Source organism: Leuciscus leuciscus (genome assembly GCF_965113295.1).
Source record: "Leuciscus leuciscus genome assembly, chromosome: 24".
NCBI lineage: Eukaryota > Metazoa > Chordata > Actinopteri > Cypriniformes > Leuciscidae > Leuciscus > Leuciscus leuciscus.
Genome location: NC_138723.1, coordinates 25,662,706 through 25,670,987, shown reverse-complemented (window position 1 = coordinate 25,670,987; position 8,282 = coordinate 25,662,706).

Genomic DNA, 8,282 nt, shown 5'->3' with positions numbered 1-8,282 from the left:
AAGGAGGCTCGCGTCTCTTTCCTCATCAGGGACCGGTAGGGCTGACAGAGAGATAATCTGCGCCCTAAACGGTGTGTTGAGGGATTTTGGAACATAACCGTGCTTAGGTTTGAGTATAACTTTTGAGTCATTGGGCCCAAACTCCATGCACGCCGCGCTCACAGAGAGCGCGTGCAGATCCCCTATGCGCTTCACCGAAGCGAGAGCCAGCAAAAACACCGTTTTGAAAGACAGGTGTTTCAAATCGATTGACTGTAAAGGCTCAAATGGCGCACCTTTCATGGCTTCCAGAACCGTAGAAAGGTCCCATACGGGGACTGAGGGAGGTCTGGGAGGATTCAGTCTCCTAGCTCCTTTAAGGAAGCGGATGACTAAATCGTTCCTTCCTATTGACTGACCAAGCGTTGTTTCTGAGAACGCTGCTATAGCCGCCACATAAACTTTGAGCGTGGAGGGGGCCCTGCCCCCATCCAACAGCTCTTGTAGGAAGGAAAGCACCTCCGTCACATCACAATTTGTGGGTGACACACCACGGGCTGTGCACCAGCCCGAAAACACTGACCATTTCGAAGAATAGAGTCGTCTTGTAGACGGAGCTCTAGCCTGCGTGATCGTGTTTAATACTCCTTTAGGGAGTCCAACATGTACCCGTTGATGGCCCAGACATGAAGGGACCATAGATCCGGGTGAGGATGCCAGATCGAGCCGCGGGCCTGTGAGAGGAGATCTCTCCTCACTGGTACTGGCCACGGGGCAGTACTTGCTAACTGCATCACGGCTGGGAACCAAGGTTGGTTTTTCCAGAGCGGTGCTACCAGCAGTACTGAGCATCCTTCTTCCCTGATCCGTTCTATCACCTGAGGCAGGAGAGAGACGGGGGGAAAAGCATAGAGCGGGCGGCGGGGCCACACATGGGCCAGCGCGCTCCTGCTCTTGGAGAAAAATTCTTGACAGTGAGCGTTTTCTTGAGACGCAAACAGGTCCACTTCCGCTCTGCCGAATTTCTTCCACAGCAGTTGGACTGTCTGTGGGTGTAGGGACCATTCGCCTGCCGGAACGTTGTTCCTGGACAGTCTGTCTGGTCCTATATTCATGATCCCTGGCACGTGCGCTGCTCTGAGCGAGCGCAGGTTGCACTGAGCCCATACCAGGAGGCGTTCTGCCAGCCTGTACAGTTTCTCGGATCTGATGCCGCCCTGGCGATTTATGTAGGATACCACAGACATGTTGTCCGAGCGGACCAAGACGTGGTGACCTTTTATTTGGGGACAAAAACGCGTCAGCGCGTTGTCTACTGCCAGCATTTCGAGGCAGTTTATGTGCAGGAGCTTCTCCCGTTCTGACCACTGGCCGAAGAACGGTCTGCCCTCGAGCAGCGCTCCCCATCCCGAGGTGGACGCGTCCGTGGACACCACTTTCACCCTCGAGGAAGTCCCCAGGCTTACACCTGATTGGTACCAGTCGTTCGCTTTCCAGGGTTTCAGCGCTGTAACGCATTTCTGATTGACCCTGAGGCGAAGCAAACCGGGTGCCCACGCTTTGCGTGGGACTCGCGCTTTCAGCCAAAACTGCAGCGGGCGCATGCGGAGCAGACCCAGCTGGAGTACTGACGATGCTGAGGCCATGAGACCTAGCATCTTCTGAAATCTTTTGAGCGGGACAGACGCGCCGCAGCGAAAAGAGTTCGCTGTGCGTCGAATGTCTACCGCGCGCCGTTGTGATAGTCGCGCTATCATGGATAGTGAGTCCAGTTCTGTGCCCAGGAAAGATATTTTCTGACTGGGTGACAGGGAGCTCTTCGCCCAATTGACACTCAGACCCAAATCCTCGAGGTGATCGAGTAAAATGGTCGTGTGTTCTATGAGCACTGCGCGAGATTGCGCTAGAATCAGCCAATCGTCCAAATAATTCAGCACTCGTATGCCTCTCATTCTGAGGGGTGCGAGCGCCGCGTCCATGCACTTCGTAAATGTACGGGGTGCTAGGGACAAGCCGAACGGCAGGACTGTGTACTGATATGCCTGGCCCTCGAAGGCGAATCTCAAAAATCGCCTGTGACGTGACGCTATCTGTATTTGAAAATACGCGTCTTTCAGATCTATTGACACAAACCAATCTCCTTGGCGAATCTGCACAAGGATTTGCCTGGTCGTGAGCATCCTGAACTGTCGCTTCACAAGCACTTTGTTCAGTTGCCTTAGATCTAGTATGGGTCTGAGACCCCCGTCTTTTTTCGGTACCAGGAAGTATCTGCTGTATAGCCCTCCTTCGCTCTGATCTTGAGAGAGGGGTTCTATGGCCCCTTTTCTCAATAGTTTCGACACTTCGGCTCGAAGTAGATGTGCTACTTCTGTTTTTACCGTGGTCTCGACGCGCGCCACATAGCGGCGAGGGCGTCGGCGAAACTGCAGCGAATAGCCTCTTTTTATAATGTTCAGCACCCACTTCGAAACCCCGGGCAGCTTTGCCCATGCGTCTGCATGGATAGCTAGGGGTCGAATACGAAGCGCGCTCCGCTCGCTCAGCGATGGAGAAGCTTCTGTGTGCTGTAACACAAGCGTGTCGCTCGTGACATTTGAGGCATGGGGCGCGCTGATGACAGCGGGCAGATTGCCCGCGCTCGACTCCTCTACGGTGGTTAACCGCGAGGGGGAGGGCTGGGCGGTTCCCGTGGGAACTGTCATGTCTATGTGTGGATGTGGGCGCGGGACAGCGGGCACATTTATCACACCGAAAACATCGTTCGCTTGCGTGAAGCGAGTGCACGTTGGTTTCGTTTTTACAGAAACCGTGAGACATGCGTAACGTGGTGTTAGTGGGCACTGGGTAGTGGGCACATTCACCATGTTTGAAGCGCAACCGACCTGAGTCGGTTTTATGTGCGCGAGCCCTGTGTGACAGGCTGTGCTTATGTGTAGGGATGGGCACTGGGCAGTGGGCATTCTTACTACACACGAAACACCATCGGCCGTGGCCGGGACACCAGAAAATACGCTCTTTTGGGGATTTATCTGGGTAGCCGTGAAAACGGCATTTGTGTGCAGGCAAGCGGGTGACAGAACCGACTTGTTGGCTGCAGAAAACACTGGAACAGTCACATTTTCTGGAACTGGACGAGCGAATAGCTTTGGTGTGAGTCCGGCCGCAGCGGGACTGGAACACCGTCGTTTTCCTAGCTGTGCTAGGACGACTTCGGGGCCTCGGGCTTCACCGTAACCTTAGGTCGCGGGCCGCGTCCTGCGGGGCGGCGACCGGATGAGCGGGAGCGCGGTCTCGCGCTTCTGGCCTGGCGGCGCTGTGAAGTGGAGGCAGTGGACGGTGGCTGTGGCTGTGAGCTCTGAGCAGACGGTTTCGCACGGCCTGCTGCAGAGCTGGAGCGCTTCGGGAGGAAGTGCTTCATAGCCTGAGACGCTTTCTGTACCTCTGCGAATCTCTCCGCGAAATCTTTGACGGAGGATCCGAAGAGGCCTGCGGCGGAAAGCGGGGCGTCGAGGAACGCGGTGCGCTCAGACTCGGCCATTTCCGAGAGCGTCAGCCATAGATGTCTCTCAGACACGGTGAGAGAAGCCATAGTCCGTCCAATGGCTTGCGCTGCGGACTTAGTAGCACGAAGGGCGAGGTCCGTGGCACTCCTTAAGTCCGGCACGCAGATCGCGTCAGGTCCTTCCTCATCCAGCTTACGGAGGAGATCGGCCTGGAAGATCTGGAGCGTTGCCATGGTATGCAACGCTGACGCAGCTTGCCCGGCGGCGGAGAAAGCGCGGTGGAGCAAGCTCGACGTCGTGCGGCAAGCTTTAGAGGGTAGGGCCGGCTTAGCGCGCCGTCCAGCGGAGGGCGGGCATAAGTGGGCCGCTATCGCCTCTTCAACCGGCGGCAGCGAGAGGTATCCTTTGTTCTTGGCATCGTCAACAGCGGAGAATGCCAAAGAAACAGCAGGACGCACTCTAGCAGAATAGGGGGCGCTCCAGGACTTGGCGACTTCTTCGTGTAACTCAGGAAGAAAGGGCGCCGGCCTGGACACAGGTGAAGCGCGCTCCCCAGGCAGGAAAAATCCATCCAGCCGGTTGTGAGCGGGCTGCTCAGGCGAAGACCACTCGAGGCCGAGGCTCGCCGCGGCCTGTGCGAGTACTCGCATGAGTTCCGTCTCTATGGAAGCTCTCTTGCCTGACGAAGTGCGGGCAGGGGGCGCGGGGTCCTCAGAGCCCGCCCAATCCTCACTGCCTGACGCCAGGATAGAGCAGGAATCATCCTCTCCCAGCAGGGCTTCCTCATCCGCGATATCAACGGAAGCGGCGGCAGACGGCGGCCGCTGTCCGTCAGGAAGCGAAATAGAAGAAGCCGGGGAAGCAAGCGGGCGAACCGGCGAGCTTTGGCGGCTGAGGGAGGGTTCCGGGGCCCGCTGGGCACGGCGCTTTTTACGGCGCGACGCCGCGGCGGGCGGGGGAGCAGTCTCGGTGAAGACGGCTAGGCGAGTCCTCAGAGTCGCCATTGCCATCAGCTCGCAGTGAGGGCATCCGCCGTCAGCGAGCGCGAGAGCTGCATGTTCCTCACCCAGGCAGGAAACGCAGATCACGTGGCGGTCCCCGTCGCTGAGTGTGGCTCTGCACGAGCCGCAGGAAGGCATCTTTAAAAAGACGCTAGCTCTTTTAGAAATGTGTGTCGCAGCGGCGACACACACACACAGAAATACAGTGTAATAAAAGAGAAGGATATAAGCGCCGGAAAGCGCAGCAGGAAGGCAGGAAGGCGGCGCGGCCAGCGACTTCAGTGACTCGTCCCGCTGAAGGTGCTCTCTCTCGACGGCGCGGCTCCTAATCCAGCTCCAGCGATGCGTGTGCTTCGCTTGAAGGATGAAAAATCAGATAATAGCTGCCTGCGAGCGATATTTATAGGCCTAGACCACGCCCATTTCGGCGGGACGTGACGTAGCGGGCGCGAAGTGCCCTGATTGGGTCTGACGTCACGCCAGGCCTCGCTCGATAGGCTGCTGCAGTTGCCGCAGAGCAGCCAATAGGCGCGCGAGCTGTCTCGCCTATGTCTGCATTGCTGCTGCAACGCGTTTTGCATTATAACAAAATTAAGGATAATTTTTGGCTTCAATATCTCGCGGAAAAAGGATTTTCCCCTAGCGTAAGATATCTTACGCAGTACGAGAGACCTCTCGTAAGAGAACCAAGCAGACTCAGATAAGGGGAGGAGCCGAAACTTGACGCAGCTTGCCGCCGTTTCAAATGAGTTTTTAAAAGGGGACTGAAGCGATCAAAAATGTATTAAGCCCCCCTAAAAAGGGCCTAGTGACGCCCCTGGTGGTAATTAACATTAATTTACACTTTTAGTTAATAAAATAAGTTATTAAAGGAATTAATACATTATGACACATTTAATTAATAACAATTCATGTATTACTTAATCTATTAATCATTTAGAATCTTAATTAGTAGCTGATGCAGTAATCATTAATTAATGGTTTAGTTCTTCATGAGTCATACATTAACACATGATTATCTGTGCATTAGTTAAGCATTAATGCTTATTAGTGCACCCGTATTGTAAAGTGTTACCGACATCTTCGTATGCTGTCTCTTCTGTAAATGAATGATCCCACAGGACGATACATTCGATTTCATTCCATTCAGGTAATACATTTTACAACCAAGCAGATTATTAGCCTACACCACGATACCATGTATTTCTTGGACATATATCTAGGCTATACATTAAATAAGCCATTATTTACAGTTTATGAAATGAACACCCGCCATCCCGCGGTAATTTGTATGTTTTGCGCAGTGGCGTGCAAACTCGTTTTGAAAATGAATGCCTCATGCCTGCCTTAGAAACATTTAACCAGTTTGAACGCGCTTGCAGAAATACATTTGATTACAGTTTGGTAAATTATCAAAGTGCATTTGATTGTGCATTTGATTGATCGTTGTTTGTGTTCAGACAGTGGCGGTTCTACATTGAATTACACCCTGGGCGAGACCCCCTTTCTTACCCCATTGGCAGATCATGTTTTGCTTGTTTTAAGCAAAAACTCAATTTTTATTTATTTCCCCAGAAAACAAGACTTAATATCTTATGTCATTTTACTACTTTAGTAAAATAACGTTATGCATCTTTATTTAAGAAATGTTTGATATTTGGACTGGAAACAAGACAAAAATACTAAGTAAGAAAAGCATTTTTGCAGTGTAATAACTGAACTTGTAACAGTTTTGTTGCAAAGCACAATATTATGGTGAAATTAGATCTGGTGTTTGAGTTAAAAAAACGAATTATTGTTAAGCATAGCAAGAATCATAGCAAAAAGGTTAACAAATAAGAGTTATACCCACCAATTAATATTGCCCCTTCATTCATGACATGGATACCGTAATCATACAGAGAAAACATAGTTGCATTGCATACCTTTATCTTTCGCTCGTTTCTAAATTGGGCACCTGATGGCTTTGACCTTTCTTGTCCATCTCTTATTTGGCCCTCGACATCGACAATCAACAGATCCCCTGATCAACTGTCACTCACGCTCACGAGTCACGACCAGAAGTCAAGACTAAACCAATTCACCTTGGTGGTGGTGACCAAGTAATCGTTTTGTATTACCTATTTTTATTAGCCATTCAGGCCATTCAGAAAAACAAAAATGTGCAGGAAATATAGAGGCCCGCATTTATAATATTATGAATGAAATGTGCGTTATCTGGAAGAAAGTCGAGGTGTGACTGATATCTTCGATAACTATATGGCGGCGGTGCCGCCCCCCCAAAAATGCCGCCCCGGGCGATTGCCCAGTTCGCCCGTGCCTAAAACCGCTACTGTGTTCAGATGTTCAGCAGTCATGAGAGTTGAACTCTTTCTTCTCTGTGTCAATGGTTCCCTTTACATGCATTTGAATGCAAAACTCTGCAGATTCACTTTATTTCGACATTGATTAAAGGGATAGTTCACTTTGAAATAAAGTTTTGGTATGTTTTAGCTTACCTCAAGGGCATCCAAGATGTAGGTGTCTTTGTTTCCGCAGTAGTTTCAATTTTGATATTTTTAGGTCAAACCGTTCTTATCTGTCAGTCATATTTACATTTACATTTACATTTATTCATTTAGCTGACGCTTTTATACAAAGCGACTTACAATTGCTATATATGTCAGAGGTCGCACGCCTCTGGAGCAACTAGGGGTTAAGTGTCTTGCTCAGGGACACATTGGTGTCTCACAGTGGATTCGAACCCGGGTCTCTCACGCCAAAGGCATGTGTCTTATCCATTGCGCCACCACCCCTATATATAATGCAGGTCTATGGTCACCACCTCAAAGATCATGCACAGAGAAGTCCAAATTAAACAATTCCCCATCGTAAGTACACATTGATGGCCTAAGACACGAAAAGGAGCGGTTTGTGTGAGAAAACGAACAGTATTTATATCCTTTTTACCTCTACACAACCACGTCCAAGTGATCTGAGGGCGCGTGCGCTTCCTGGTGTGTGACGTGTGCGCGCGTTCTGGCTTAGTTTGCGCAAGTGCCTGGTTGTGTACAAGAGGTAAAAACGATATAAATACTGTTAGTTTTCTCACACAAACCGCTCGTTTCGTGTCTTAGGCCATCAATGTGTACTTACGATGGGGAATTGTTTAATTTGGACTTCTCTCTGCATGCTCTTTGAGGTGGTGATCATAGACCTGCATTATATGACTGACAGACTTGAACAGTTTGACCTAAAAATATCAAAATTGAAACTACTGCGGAAACAAAGACATCTTGGATGCCCTTGAGGTAAGCTAGAACATACCAAAATTTAATTTCAAAGTGAACTATCCCTTTAATAATCCAAATGAAGTTAAATCCAAATAAATTACTATTATACAAACATATATATATATACACACACGCACACAAACACAGACACAGACACACACACACACACACACACACACACACACATATATATATATATATATATATATATACAGTATATACATAGGCCTATATTAGGCAAATAATACACTTTTGTGATGATGAAGAACTGCAATGTCACGTTAGCGTAACATGATAGTCAAAAACACATGAAAAAAAACGATAGAATGTGCACAGTTTTTTTATTTTTTATTATTTAAATTAGATTGTGTAGTTGTAATTTTTTGTGAATGAATGAAGTCAAACCTTTTTGCTAAATATTTAGCTGGAAAACAGTTTGTGCCATATTTCTTTCAAATAAATGCCACATTTTATTAGTGTCTCTTGTGTGTTGATGATCCACTGACCTGATATTCTGACAGTGA